Source organism: Aethalodelphis obliquidens, unplaced genomic scaffold (assembly GCF_003676395.1).
Source record: "Aethalodelphis obliquidens isolate GAN/ISIS:26980383/991018 unplaced genomic scaffold, ASM367639v1 scaffold1, whole genome shotgun sequence".
Classification (NCBI taxonomy): Eukaryota; Metazoa; Chordata; class Mammalia; order Artiodactyla; family Delphinidae; genus Aethalodelphis; species Aethalodelphis obliquidens.
This window is the reverse complement of record NW_020837945.1, coordinates 83288825-83304542: the sequence shown is the minus strand read 5'-3', so window position 1 is coordinate 83304542 and position 15718 is coordinate 83288825. Positions and strand designations below refer to the sequence as shown.

Here is a 15718-nt window from a genome sequence, read left to right as displayed (position 1 = left end):
GAACCCGTGTCCCCTGCACTGGCAGGCGGATTCTTAATCACTGTGCCACCAGGGAAGTCCCTTGATTTTTCATAGAAGGGGAAATCCAGGTTATTATGTGATATTTCTCAACATTTGGAATGTTGTCTTGTATAAAGCAAAGTGTGACATTATGGGCTGTGACTGTGCAACCCCTCTGAACTGTGCTGTCTTTTCTCCAATCTCATCAGCTCTCAGAACTACCTGCTGACAAGGGTACATTGACAGTGCTACCCACCAGTTCTCTGAGCCCCAGAATTGTGTGCACAGATGCCTGTTTAATGTCTTCAGGTAGATGTCTTAAACTTAAAATGTCCCAAGAATTCTTGATTCACTGACCACTACCCCAACATAGAAAATCTGTTCTCCCTTCAGTCTGTCTCCTCTCAGTAAATGGCATCACCATTCACCATCTGCCAACTCCAGAAACCAGTCCCCCTCGGTTCTTCTCCTAATCTTCTCCTTCCAGGCCCCCCTCCAGTGCAGGAGGCCTGGCCAAGGAGGGGCCTGAAATCCAATCTCCAGCTGTGGGCTCCACTGCAGGGCACCATCTGCTTGAAGGCTGGGGCTGCTTTTTCTCACTTCCCTGGTCTTCTCCCAGTTCATTACCAAGTCTCTCGGTAGCTTCCCTCCATCTCCGCTGCCCACTGTAAGGTACCCTCATTTTTCACCTGGATGATCAAATTGCTTTCCAACTGTGCGGCTGCTTCTTTGTTCACACACCCCTCCAGTCATTCCCCACCCATTTGCTAGGTCGAATATATTACCTTAAAAGGGCAAGTTGAGTACATTACTCCCTTGCTTAAAACACTTTGATGACTTCCTGTTGTTCTTAAGGTAAAGATAAAAATCTTAACACCACCTACCTGCACCATCTTGTTCTTGCCTGACTCAGCCCCAAACCCAGCCACTCTGCTCTTAAGTTACCCTGAACTTCTCTCACTTTGTCTTAGGCTTTATTGTGACCCGACAGCTCCTACTGCTTTCAGTTTCACTTAATATGTTTTCAGGGAGGCTTTTTCTACCTCCATATTAAATTTGGTCCCCCTGTGCTGTGCTCTCTTAGCACCCTGCCCATTTGCTTCATAGAGCTTATTTCTGTTACTGAAATGTACACACTGTGTGCGTATGTATACAAATCCGTAGCTGTTATTTCTCTTTAAATGATGAAAACTTTCTGGTGGGTTTTCATTCCTGTTGGGGAGTGGGCTAAATTTAAGCTTGCCATACTACTCAGCCATAAAATTTCACTCAGCCATGAAATTTTGCCATTTGTAGCAACATGGATGGACTTGGAGGGCATTATGCTAAGTAAGATAAGTCACACAGAGAAAGGCAAATACTGTATGATATCATTTATATGTGGAATCTTAAAAATACAACAAACTAGTGAATAAAATAAGAAAGAAGCAGACTCACATATATAGAGAACAAACTAGTGGTTACCAGTGGGGAGAGGGAAGGGGGAGAGGCAATATAGGGGTAGGGGGGAAAAAGGGTTATTATGGAATTACATGAAATCACGTGTGTGAAACTTTTGAAAATCGTAAAGCACTATAGCATTTCAAGAATCTTTCATTCGATTAAAAAAAATACTCTGGAGAAACAAACAAAAACAACTTGCCAGTGAAAGTTATATGGTCTTAAACCATCTCATTTTGGGTAAATATTCAGTCAATTGAAAGTTGTAGTCCTATCAGAACTTACCCCTCCCCACTTTTTTTTTTTTTTTTTTAATCTTTTTTTTTTTTTTTGCGGTACGCGGGCCTCTCACTGTTGTGGCCTCTCCCGTTGTGGAGCACAGGCTCCGGACGCGCAGGCTCAGCGGCCATGGCTCACGGGCCCAGCTGCTCCGCGGCATGTGGGATCTTCCCAGACCAGGGCACGAACCCGTGTCCCCTGCATCAGCAGGCGGACTCTCAACCACTGCGCCACCAGGGAAGCCCCCCTCCCCACTCTTGACTTCCCAAGATGGCCTGTGGGATCAAAGGGAAGCTTCGAGGGAGTGGCCAGATGGGTCTCAGATCTGTGTGCAGAGATGTGAGCCATAGCTTGGGTCCTCACTGGCCTTTGCAGCCATGTGCCTAGTCACACCTGGTCACCAGGGCCCTACTGGCATCAACTGCTGAGGTTGTTGGCTGTCAAGCTCATGATCTGTTGCTTCAGCACCTTGAGAGTCTGATGTCTCACCTTCCCACCCCGACTCCTTCATCCCTGCTCCTCTCACCAGCTGACCTGGGAGCACTTCAGCTCTTGCTGGGGTTTTTAGCTCTGCCCATCCTTGGGGTCTTAGCCACATCATTACCTGCCAATTAGTCCACCATAAAGCCTCTGGTTAAGGATCACCTGGCCCCTGGCACAGTGCCCATTGGCCTGTCCATGGCTCTCACCCATGCTACTTTCTGCTTGCCTGGCAGAAGGCATAAGAGAAGTCTGGGTTTCTGGCACACCACCTGCAAATTGTGGACACCCAGCAGCACTATCTCAGATTCCTCTTTCTCACTAATGCTACTGTCTGCTCCTAAGCCCTGCTCAACGTGAGACTTCTGCCAGAATTGGGCAGCCTTCCAAGCTGAGCCAGGAGAAGTGGGCTTCTAGCCTCCTCCACACTCAGCTGGATATTTCTAAGCCCCTGCCTCAGGGTTAGACCCCCAAAGTAGGAGAATACAGACATGCCCATGCTGACCACTTACCCTACCTCTTTCTCCATGAAATTTATTTTTATCTCCCTGATTCTCATTCTCTCTTTGGGTTTTAGCTTAAAGCTAAGAGAGTCCTTTCCTGGCCTTTCAGATTAGATTGACGGTAAATTTCACAAGGGCAGAAACTGTTTTGTTCATTTCTGATCCTCAGTATCTAACATAGTGCTGGGCACACAGTGCCAGGACATAGAATAGAAACACACAAAAAATTTGTTGAACAAATATTGTTAATCTGCCTTTACCCTTAATAGACATTAAGGTCAGGAGGCCAACAGTGACATTTTATAAATCCCTCTATTTCCTTATCATGCAGGGCTTTGGAGTAAGTTCCTGGCCCTACTATTCATTTATTCAACAAATACTTCTTGAGTGCATACTATGTGCAATGCACTGGGCTTGCAATTGGAGATATACGAGTAAATCCTTTAAAACATTTTTATTAAACACATCCAAAAAATTGATAACATATACGTAAAGTGAAAAACAAATTATAAAGTGAACCCCTCTAGACCTTGGTCATTCCAATGGTAAATCTTTACGTAGTGAGGAAAACAGATTGGAGGGGGACAGAAATAGATACCTGGAGACCACATGGGAGGCTACGGTGGCCTTGGGCAGAGAGATGATGGGGTCTACTCTAGGGTGGTACAGGGAGAAGGAAAGGGAAGGTTGGGCTCAAGAGATATTTAGGTGGAAAACAGTACTTGATGGATTGTTACTCACTAGTTGTATGACCTAGATAACCTTTCCGAGCCTCAGTTTCTGCATCTGTAAAATAGGTTAGTAATAACTATAGTTATTTGTATCCCTAGCACAGAGCACAAAGCTTGGTACAAGATGACACATACAAAAATCATAGCTACTGTGGTCCTTGCTGTAGAAGCTTCATAAATGCCGGCAGAATGAATATTCTGTCTTTGGGCTGGAACTCGCCATCTTTCTCTAAGGAGGAAAATAATATATGATGGTGCCTTTACCAGAACCGGCGCCCATGCTCCCCAGGTAGCGGGGCAAGGCCGAGCAGTGCGGGCCAGCGCGTCCCGGCCCGGGGTGAGAGTCTAGGACAGCCTCAACCCCGCCCCGGCCCCGCCCACAACCTTGCGAACTCCGCCCCCGGAACCGCGCGCGTCGCCACCGCCCTTGCTGGTGACGTCCGGGCGGGACGGGTCGGGCGGGCTCTGCTGAGCAGTGTGCTTCCGCGGGCTCCGGGGTCGCTGGGGCCTCGTGGCGGGGCGGCTCCGCGGGGCTTGGCCCGTTGCCTCCCCTCCCCCGTACCCTCTCGCGGCGCCCGGCGGGGCCTGTGCTTCAGCCGGAGACCCGGAAAAAGGGTGAGTGTTGGCGGGAGCGGGATGGGACCGCCGGGCGCGCGCTCCGTTCTCCCGGGCATTGTCTGGGCGGGGGCGGCGCGGGCACGTGCGCGCCCTTCCCCCACCCCGCCGGACGCGCTGGCACCCTGGCTGAGGGGAGGGAGGGAGGGGGCGGGTGACTGACGAGAGGAGAGGATCCGAAGGAGGAGGCTGGGTCCGGGGTGAGTGTGTGTGCCGGGGGAATCTCCGCAGCGGGAACCCGGAATTTGGGTGTGTGAGGGGTGTCATTTTTTAAGGGACACCGCGCTCTCTGAGGGGATGGGGGTCCCCTGGGCCCCACTGGCGGGAGCTTTTAGCACGTTAAACCTGGTGGCCTGCGATGGGATTGGAGACGAGATTTGGCCCCAGCACCGGCAAGTTGTGGATTTATCAGCAAGAATCCTGGAATCTTTCTCCAACCTGTCGGCTTCCCTATCGTCTCCTTCCACCGTGAAGGATGAGTAGGATTTAGAAAGGTTGGAGGATACTCTAGAGATGGTGCCCGAGTTAAAGCACCAGAGGTGTGAGACAGTGCGAGGTGGGAGTGAAAGGCTGCTTTGGTGGGTTGCGGTCAGATTGCAGAAGACAATGAGGTTTATCTCATAACTTTTTTTTTTTTCTATTGTGAATGTAATTATGTTGAGGGAAAATATCACCAGTAATTCTACAGCCCTGACACCTCATTCTTAGAATTTTGATATTTGTTTGCTACTGTTTTCTTTTAAGCTGTAACAGTTACGGAGTTGTAACTACAATTTTCCATTCCCTTTTCTCCTTAACATGTAAGAATATAATATTATGTAGTATTCAGCAATATAATTTCCTCTCTCTTAATAAGCAAGTAGTAGGTATTCATCATAGAAAAATTTAAAAATACAAGAAAAATGAGGAAAAGTACCCATAGTTTTACTGTCCAGAGATATTATCATGGAGTGTATATTTTTGGTTTTGTATGTTCTTTCAAAGATAGGAGCAGGTGAAGCCATTCTTAGGAATTTAGTGTTTTTTTTTTTTTTTTTGGCGGTACGCGGGCCTCTCACTGTTGTGGCCTCTCCCGTTGCGGGCACAGGCTCGGGACGCGCAGGCTCAGTGGCCATGGCTCACGGGCCCAGCCGCTCCGCGGCATGTGGGATTTTCCCGGGCCAGGGCACGAACCCGTGTCCCCTGCATCGTCAGGCGGACTCTCAACCACTGCGCCACCAGGGAAGCCCGGAATTTAGTTTTTATGAGAACTCTTTTGAAGGCTGTAAGAAGGAAAGTAGCATAATCTGCTGGGCAGAGGAAGAGGGCAAGAGCGGAAGCTAGAAGATCGGTTAGTTTACAGTACCTTGGACTAGGTCCATGATTGTGGGGATGGAGAAGAGTAAGTAGAAAGATTAACAAATATTTTGGAGGTAGAATGAACAAGACTTGGAAATAGATTGGTGAAAGGGAGAACTCTTTGCTTTTTGATACTTGTTTTGAACAACTTTGAGTAGATGGCAGCATTCGCTGAGAAGAATGGAAGAGAGAAATTTGAGGTGGGAGAAATCATGAGTTCTGTTTTGGGTGTATTAAATTTGAAATGTATATTAGATATGAAGTTGGTATGTTGAGGAAGCAGTTGGATGTACAGGTTTGGAGCTTCCAGAAGAGAACCTAGAGCTGGAGATAAAAATTTGGGAGTACTCAGTATGTAGATGATATTCAAAGTTATAGGACTACTTGTGATCACTTAGGGAAAGAGTGTAGAGAAGTGAAAATTGAGTGAGCCTCAGGCATTATAATGCTTGGAAATCTTATAGAGGAAAAAGATGGGCACAGGACAGAAGAAACAGCCAGCGAAGTAAGAGAAAAAAGCAGGAGACTGGTGTCATGGAAACCACAAGAGAGAAGTTTCTGGATGATGGAGGCTTGGTCCGTCAGTGCTTCTGAGATGTTTAATGAGTTGCTTACTTGGATTTGGCAACGCAGAGGTTATTAGTTTGGTCATTGGTATTATTATCCAGAGTACTAGAAGTAGGAGGTAGAAACAGATGGGAGTAATTGAATGGGAGTGGGGAAGTGAAGACAATGAGTGTGAATTAGAAACAAGTGCCCCTTGTTCAAGACGCCTTATTTTCATCTCCCCCCAAACTAAATTTAATAGATGAAAAATTGTGTCTTTAATGTTTCATTCCTTGATTACTAGTATGTTTGAACATTTTTTTCACATTTATTGGCCATTTGTGAATTTCTGTTCCTGCCCTTTGTGCGTCTTTTTATTTGTGTTTGTCTTTTCCTGATTGACTTTCTAATTGTCAAGAATTATCTAGATACTAAAAATATGTAGCCTGATACAGAGCTTACAGAATTTCCCCCCTTATGTGCGTCGCCATTCCCCACCCCCTGGGAATAAATTGAGTTTATTACCTGTGCTCCATCAGGAAGGGCATGGTTAATAATGGAAAAAGCATACTTACCGTTTAACTCCTACATATACTTTTTTTCAGGTGTAGTAAAATACACATAATGTAAAATTTACCACTGTAACCATTTTTAAGTGTACAGTTCAGTGGTATTAAATACATTTATATCATCGTGCAGCCATCACCACGATCCGTCTCCACAACTCTTTTCATCTTGTAAAACAGAAACTCTAAACTTCTCATTTTCCCTTACCCACAGCTATTGGCAATCACCATTCTGCTTTCTGTCTCTATGATTTTGACTAGTTTGAGTACCTCATATAAGTGGATTCAGTCAGCAGTTGTCTTTTTGTGACTGGCTTATTTTACTTAGCATAATGTACTGAAGGTTCATCCATGTTGTAGCATATGTCTCAGTTTCCTTCCTTTTTAAAGGCTGGATAATATTCCAGTGTATGTATATATCACATTTTATCTTTTCATTCATCTGTTGATGAACAATTGAGTTGTTTCCATCTTTTGGCTCATGTGAATAATGCTCCTAGGAATGTGGGTGCCCAGATACCGGTTTGAGTCCCTGCTTTCAGTTCTTTGGGGGTATTTACACAGAAGTGGAATTGCTGGATCATACAGTAATTCTATTTTTAATTTTTTGAGGAAGCGCCACACTGTTTTCCATAGTGGCTGCACCATTTTATAGTCCCACCACCAATGCACGAGGGTTCCAGTTTCTTCACGTCCTTGCTTACACTTTTCTGCTTTTTGTTTTGTTTTTCTAAAGTAGCCATGCTAATGGCTGTGAGATGATATTTCATTGTGTTTTTGATTTGTACTTCCCTAATATTAGTGATGTTTAATATCTTTTCATGTGCTTATTGACCATTTGTATATCTTTGGAGAAATATCAATTCAAATCCTTTGCCCATTTTGAATCGAGTTCTAAGTTTTGTGTTTAGGTCTTTGATCCATTTTGAGTTAATTTTTGTACCTGGCATTAGTTAAGGGTCCAAATTCATTTTTTTGCACATAGATATCCAGTTTTCCTAGCACTATTTGTTGAAAAGACTGATTTTTCCCCATTAAATGGTCTTGGCACCCTTGCCAAAGATCACTTGAGCATATATGCAAGAGTTAATTTTTGGGCTATTTTATTCCATTGGTCTATATATCTGTGTTATGCCAGTACCACGCTGTTTTGATTACTGTAGCTTCTAGTAAGTTTTGAAATCAGGAAGTGTGAGTCCTCCAGTTTTGTTCTTTTTCAAGATTGTTTTGGTTATTCAGGGTCCCTTGAGATTCCATATGAATTTTGGGATGGGTTTTTCTATTTCTGCAAAAAATGTCATTGAGATTTCAGTAGGTATTGCATTGACTTTGTAGATGGCTTCGGGTACTATTGACTTTTTAACAGTATTAGGTCTTCCAGTCCATGAAAATGGGATGTGTTACCATTTATTTGTCTTCTTTAATTTCTTTCATTAATATTTTGTAGTTTTCATTGTATATATCTTTTACCTTCTTGGTTAGTTCCTAAGTATTTTATTCTTTTTGATGCTATTATAAATGGAAATATTTTTGTAATTTCCTTTTCAGATTGTTCATTGTTTGTGTATAGAAATGTAACTGATTTTTATGTGATGACTTGGTATCCTGCTACTTTGCTGAATTAATTTATTCTACCAGTTTTTTGGTGGAATCTTTAGGGTTTTCTACATATCTTCCCATATTAAAATTCCTTTATAGTCATTCAATGGATACACTGTAATTTGCTATGGACTATTTCCAGTTTTTTATTATGAAGTTTTTTATTATATTCTAAATATATAGAAAGTGGAGAACTAATATTTAAGTTGTAGATCTGTTAAGTACAGCCCATGTGTGATGTATATCACCAGTCTTGAGAGTATTTCCTTAGTATAGATTCCAAGAAATACTTGATCCTCCTCTCTTCTCATTTGCTCATGCAGAATAGAATTCTTCATTGCCATCTCCTTAAAGTGGCCCCCACCTCCTTGCTTTTAACTAAACCTGCCCCCCTTTCAGTCTGTTTTCTACACTGCCACTGAATGGAGGGTGAGGGTCAGCATTGGTGCACTTTTCCCTCATAGAAAACAAGAGTTATGAAGCAGATTGTTTCTATAGCATCTGTTCTGTGGGAGTTAGAAAAAAAATTTTTGAAGGCTGGGGTGCACTTCATGGATGAATTGGAATTTATTTTGATTCTTGAAGGATGAATAGCATTTCAGTAAGCAGAGAGAAGTTAGGAATGAAATGTGAACCCGTTGGAAGGTAATTAGGAGAAGTTCAAGCATGTGAACTTTGATGACTTTAGGCAGGGAGAGGTAGAAGAACTAGTTCTCCTAACCAAGGATTGTTTATTCTGTTTATCTGAAGAGTGAGCTTGGGGTAAGTGTGGGGAGAGACCTGTTATGTGGTGGTAATGAAGGCTGGCGGTGACCAGAATGCCAAGGAGCAGGAGCTTCAACTTTATTCATAATGTTTTTACTTACAGAGTTGTGGATATGTTGGTGATTGTTATTTATTTTGTTTTTTTAAACTAATTTAGTTTATTTGAGTGTATACTTATTCGTTGAGACATAATTCACATAAGATAGAATTCACCATTTTAAAGTGTATAATTCAGTGGTTTTTTTTAGTATATTCACAAGGTTGTACAACCATTACTACCATCTAATTCCATAACATTTTCATGATTCCAGAAAGAAACCCCATACATATTTGCAGTCAGTCCCAGTTCCCTCCTCCCCTCATCCCCTGGCAGCCACTTTCTGTGTCTATGGATTTGCCTGTTTCTGGACATTTCATAGAAATATAATCATGTAACATGTGGCCTTTTGTGTCTGGCTTCTTTCACTTAATTAGCATGATATAAAGTTGATTGGTGTTGTAGCATGTGTTGGTACTTTATTCTTTTTTATTGCTTAATAATACGTTGTATGATTATATCACATTTTGTTTATCCAGTCATCAATTGACATTTGAGTTGCTTCCATTTTTTTCACTATTGTGAATAATGTTGTTATGAACATTCACATACATACAAGTTTTTTTGTGGACATATGTTTTTAGTTCTTTTGAATGTATACCTGGGTGTGGAATTGCTAGGTCACATAGTAATTCTGTGTTTAACTTTTTGAGGAACTGCCAAACCGTTTTCCACAGCATTTGCACCATTTTACATTTCCACCAACAATGTATGAGGGCTCCCATTGTGTATTCTTTTTATATTTTAAAATGTATTTTATTTATATATTTTTGGCTGCATTGGGTCTTCGTTGCTGCGCGCGGGCTTTCTCTAGTTGGGATGAGCGGGGGCTACTCTTCATTGTGGTACCTGGGCTTCTCATCGTGGTGGCTTCTCTTGTTGCGGAGCAAGGGCTCTAGGCCTACAGGCTCAGTAGTTGTGGCTCGCGGTCTCTAGAGCACAGGCTCAGTAGTTGTGGCGCACTGGCTTAGTTGCTCCGTGGCATGTGGGAGCTTCCCAGATGAGGGCTCAAACCCGTGTGCCCTGCATTGGCAGGCAGATTCTTAATCACAGCGCCACCAGGGAAGCCCACCATTGTGTATTCTTTATACGTTTTTTGACAGTCTATATTTAATAGCTGTGTGTGTGTTTAGATTGCTTCATTGAGGTACATTTGGCATACCACAATCTGCACATATATAAAGTGTATAATTTGATAAGTTTTGACATATTTATGCATCTGTGAAAACATCACCACAATCAAGATAGTAAACATATGCATCATCCCCCCAATTTTTCTAATGCCCCTTTGTGATCCTTCTCTCTCCCTTCCCCATCATTGCCCCATACCACAACCACCACTGATCAGGTTTCTGTCACTATAGACTAGTTTGCATTTTGTATAAATGTTACCATTGTAGTATATACTTTTTTCTTAAGCTGGCTTCTTTCACTCAGCATCATTTTGAAATTAATTCATGTTGCTGCATGTATTGGTTAATTCTTTTTTATTTTATTTTTAAAGTTTATTTATTTAAAGTTTTAAAGTTTATTTATTTATTTATTTACGGCTGCCTTGGGTCTTTGTTGCTACGCGCGGGCTTTCTCTAATTGCGTTGAGCGGGGGCTACTCTTTGCTGCGGTGCGCGGGCTTCTTAATGCGGTGGCTTCTCTTGTTGTGGAGCACGGGCTTCAGTAGTTGTGGCATGTGGGCTCAGTAGTTGTGGCACACAGGCTTCAGTAGTTGTGGCCCACAGGCTCTAGAGCACAGGCTCAGTAGTTGTGGCTCACGGGCTTTGTTACTCCGTGGCATGTGAGATCTTCCCGCACCAGGGCTTGAACCCGTCTCCCCTGCATTGGCAGGCAGATTCTTAACCACTGTGCCACCAGGGAAGTCCCTGGTTAATTCTTTTTTATTGAAGACTATGTTCTATTGTATGGATATATCGCAATTTGTTTACCCATTTGCCTACTAATGGACATTTGGGTTGTTTTTAGTTTTTGACTATTACAAATAACATTGCTGTGAACATTTGTGTTTTTGTATGGACATAGGCTTTTATTTCTCTTGGGAAATACCTAGGAGTGGAATGGCTGGGTCATATGGTAGGGAATTTTAAATTTTTTTTAAGAAATTCCCAAGCTGTTTTCCAAAGTGGTTTACCATTTTGCATTCCCACCACCAATGCATGAAAGTTCCAGTTGTTTCACATTCTCTGTAGTTGTGTCTTTTAAACATATAGAGAAGTAAGAAGAAAACAGAAAGAGACATAAACCCTTTTGGCATTTTCCTCCCCCAAATAATGCATGTACATGGTTAGAAAATTCAAACATTGTAGTCAGGAATAAAATGAAATGCAAAACCACTACCCAGAGGCAACTGTTGTTAAATCATTTTTTATCCTTTCTTCCAGAAAAACCTACACAGGCATCTACCCGCATATTTTTGGGTTTCTCTGCTCTTTCCCCTAGTTTACACAGAAAGAATCAAAGTATACACACCATCTGCACCTTGGCTTTTGTTCACTTTACAATTTATTTTAGAGGTATTTCCATATCAACACATTCTTTTTAATGGCTAAATTGCAGAACATTTTTGCTCTATGAAAACATGAATATGTTCCAGTGCAATTGATATAATAGGGAACTATTTTGAGTATAACGTGAATTTCACATTCGCTCATGCGTGATTTCATCTGCAAGAAATGCTAGGTGAATGCAGAAAACGGCACCTGCTGAATTGAGCCATGGCAAAAATACACAAGCCACACGCAGGCACACACCTCAGACATCCTCCAGCAACCTCAGTTTGCTGTGTTATGAGCCACACCCATCCACATCTGGTGTTACACTTTTCTGTTGATTTCAGGTTAGCCTCATTACCACTTCAAGGTAACTCAGCAAGCTGTAACTTTTCAATGCCCACTTCCACAAGCAAACTTGAGGTCTTTTTCAAGGCAAACTTCCAAGTTTATTGTCACACATAGGTCTTTCTTAACCATTTAATGTGTAGAACTGTGCTGCCATTTTTACAATATTAGATTCCTTTTTTTATTTGATTCCCTTTTTTTCTTAATGTCACTGATAAAATTTTTGAGTGTTGGGCCCAAACCCATTTTTCCTATAAGCCTTGTGGTTTTTGTTATGCAATTTTATACAGCGTGGTGATTTTTAGAAATGCATATGTCACATTACAGTGGAACTGATTTATTCCATAGTATGAATGTACATAATTTCTTTTAAGTTTTGTTTTTAAAAATTATGAAATACATCATATGTATATTAAAGAGCACATATAATAAGGAGGTATGTTTTAAAGAATAATAATAAAGTAACAAATACCTACTTAGCTATCACCCAGCTTAAGAAATAGATCAGTCGGACTTCGCTGGTGGCACAGTGGTTAAGAATCCGCCTGCCGACACAGGGGACATGGGTTCGAGCCCTGGTCCGGGAATATCCCACATGTTGCCGAGCAACTAAGCCCGTGAGTCACAATGAAGTGTAGACCCCGCTCTCCACAACTAGAGAAAGCCTGTGCACAGCAACGAAGACACAACACAGCCATAAATAAATGAATGAATGAATTAAAAAACATAGGAAATCACTAATACTTTTGAACCTCCTTGTGTTCCTCTCGCTGATCATTTTATACCTTTTTTGAATATCTGAAACATTTGACTAAAAAACTAAATTTGAAAGTGTTAACAGTCCGTGCCTCTGGTCTTCCAAATGTTGATTAGGAACTGGTCTTCCTAAGGTTGATTCCCCAGGTGACTGCCTTGCCCTCCTGCAAGTGTACACATAGCATGTACACGCACACTTGGGGAAGGATAATCTGTAAATAGATTTCTGTTTAAGGTTAATGTATAGTGGGTTTGTCATTGTTATTATTTATAATGCCTTTATTGAGTTCTAATTCACATACCATAAAATTCACTCCTTTAAGCTCATGCAGCTCAATATCAAAAAACAAACAACCCAATCCAAACATGGGCAGAACACCTAAATAGACATTTCTCCAAAGAAGATATACATATGGCCAAGAGGCATGTGAAAAGATGCTCAACATCAATAATTACTAGAGAAATGCAAATCAAAACTACAATGAGGTATCACCGCACACCAGTCAGAATGGCCATCATCAAAAACTCTACAAACAACAAATGCTGGAGAGGGTGTGGAGAAAAGGGAACCCTCTTGCACTGTTGGTGGGAATGTAAGTTGATGCAGCCAATATGGAGAACAGATGAAGGTTCCTTAAAAAACTAAAAATAGAACTACCATACGACCCAGCAATCCCACTACTGGGCATATACCCTGAGAAAACCATAATTCAAAAAGAGTCATGTACCACAATGTTCATTGCAGCACTAGATACAATAGCCAGGACATGGTAGCAACCGAAGTGTCCATCAACAGATGAATGGTTAAAGAAGATGTGGCACATATGTACAATGGAAGATTACTCAGCCATAGAGAGAAAATTGATTTATTTGTAGTGAGGTGCATGGAGCTAGAGTCTGTCATAGAGTGAAGTAAGTTAGAAAGAGAAAAACAAATACTGTATGCTAACACATATGTATGGAATCTAAAAAAAAAAAAAGGTTCTGCAGAACCTAGGGGCAGGACAGGAATAAAGACACAGATGTAGAGAACAGACTTGAGGACACGGGGAGGGGGAAGGGTAAGCTGGGACGAAGTGAGAGAGTGGCGTGGACATATATACACTACCAAATATTAAATAGATAGCTAGTGGGAAGCAGCTGCATAGCACATGGAGGTCAGCTCAGTGCTTTGTGACCACCTAGAGGGGTGGGATAGGGAGGGTGGAAGGGAGACACAAGAGGGAGGAGATATGGGGATATATGTATATGTATAGCTGATTCACTTTGTTATACAGCAGAAACTAACACACCACTGTAAAGCAATTATATTCCAGTAAAGATGTTAAAAAATAAATAAATAGAGTAAACAATGTAAAAAACCAATTCACTCCTTTAAAGTGTAATACTTGGGCGGTTTTTTGGTTTGTTGTTTTTAGTATATTTACAAAGTTGCACAACCATCACTGAATCTAATTCCAGAAAAATTTCATCAATAGGTAGGTTTTTGTAAATAGGTAGATTTTCTAGATTAGGCAGTGTTGCTAAAGAAAAACCAAATTTCTGAAAAATGTCTTATGTTTTAAGGTACTTGTTTTCTTTCTAGAATCTCAGCTCTTGATAGAAAGGCATGAGACTTATCCCCATAAGATTGACTGTCAGTTTGAAAGCTCCAGTGAAAAAATCCCTATTTAGTGAAGTGTGCAAAATTTGGCTTAATTTATATATTCTCAGTGACTGTGGCCAAGAGTTTGACACAGTCTTGATCTGGTCCAGTTCCTTTCTTTCCTTTTCAGCCCTTATTTGTAGACAAGTCTTTTTTTTTTTCCTCTTTTTGCTTCTCTTGGAAAGAAAACTTTTATGGCTTCACAACTGAAACAACAAGATTGTCATATGAGTCAGAATTATCACTTTAGATAATTCCAGTGATTTTTGTCTGAAAGTGGCTCTAAGGAAGTTACTGGAATGTTATATGGCCTACCTTCTGTCAACTTAAGAAGAATTTACCGTAAATATATCAAAACCTGTAAACTTCCCAGATAGCTCAGTCTGTCTACAAAGAGTATGTTTAAGAAGTCGGGTAAAGGAAGGGTAAACCTACCTAAAGCCAGCTCTCCAGTTGTTGCACTAATGGATAGAAGCAGGGCGTTCATAATTTAGTATAGCTGTTTGATCCTAAACTCTTTTTCTTGTTACTTTGTAAGACTGGAGACAGAATACTGTCCTGAATGGATCCTGGGACAGACCTTATATAGCAACTTTTGTAGTCTTAAGCAGTTTTATTTATAATAGGAAAGTAGGTGTTTTTGACCTGGAAATATATAATACTTAAATAATGAAACAGTTTTTTTGAGCTCAGCTGTCTAACTGTCCCATTTTGCTCACCTCTTTACATGTCACACTGGGGACGGCTACATCAACCGAGTGGATCACATCAGTTTGATGCAAATGACCAACGTCTATCAGCTTCCCACCATTCTGGTCCAGTGTAAAATTGTGGCTATTTTTATTTAAAAGACCTATTTTTTCCCATACCAGGTGGGTTGAAGAAACAGTGATTATGTTGGCCGACACAGGGCTCAAACCTGTGTCCCCTGCATTGGCAGGCGGATTCTTAGCCACTGCGCCGCCAGGGAAGTCCCAGCATACAGTATTTGTTTTTCTCTTTCTGACTTACTTCACTCTGTGTGACAGACTCTAGCTCTGTGCACCTCACTACAAATAACTCAACTTCGTTTCTTTTTATGGCTGAGTAATACTCCCTTGTATATATGTGCCACATCTTCTTTATCCATTCATCTGTCGATGGACACTTAGGTTGCTTCCATGTCCTGACTATTGTAAATAGTGCTGCAGTGAACATTGTACATGTCTCTTTTTGAATTATGGTTTTCTCAGGGTATATGCCCAGTAGTGGGATTGCTGGGTCGTATGGTAGTTCTATTTTTAGTTTTTTAAGGAACCTCCATACTGTTCTTCGTAATGGCTGTATCAATTTACATTCCCACCAACAGTGCAAGAGGGTTCTCTTTTCTCCACACCCTCTCTAGCATTTATTGTTTGTAAATTTTTTGATGATGGCCATTTTCTGACCAGTGAGAGGTGATACCTCATTGTAGTTTCGATTTGCATTTCTCTAATGATTAGTGACATTGAGCATCTTTTCATGTGTTTG

General features: G+C 41.5%; 1 protein-coding gene across 8 annotated transcripts in view; it reads left to right on the top strand.

The window, feature by feature from the left end:
- Window positions 1-3885: 3885 nt before the first annotated feature.
- Window positions 3886-15718, top strand: part of YEATS2 (YEATS domain containing 2) — a 111682-nt gene continuing 99849 nt past the window's right edge. For 6 of the 8 annotated variants that reach the window (XM_027110589.1, XM_027110570.1, XM_027110609.1 and 3 more), the window contains exon 1: window positions 3888-4048. The gene's annotated coding sequence lies outside the window, so the exon portion shown is untranslated. Of the gene's footprint in view, window positions 4049-15718 lie in introns of all 8 variants that reach the window. The other 2 variants (XM_027110629.1, XM_027110620.1) reach the window with 2 other exon arrangements.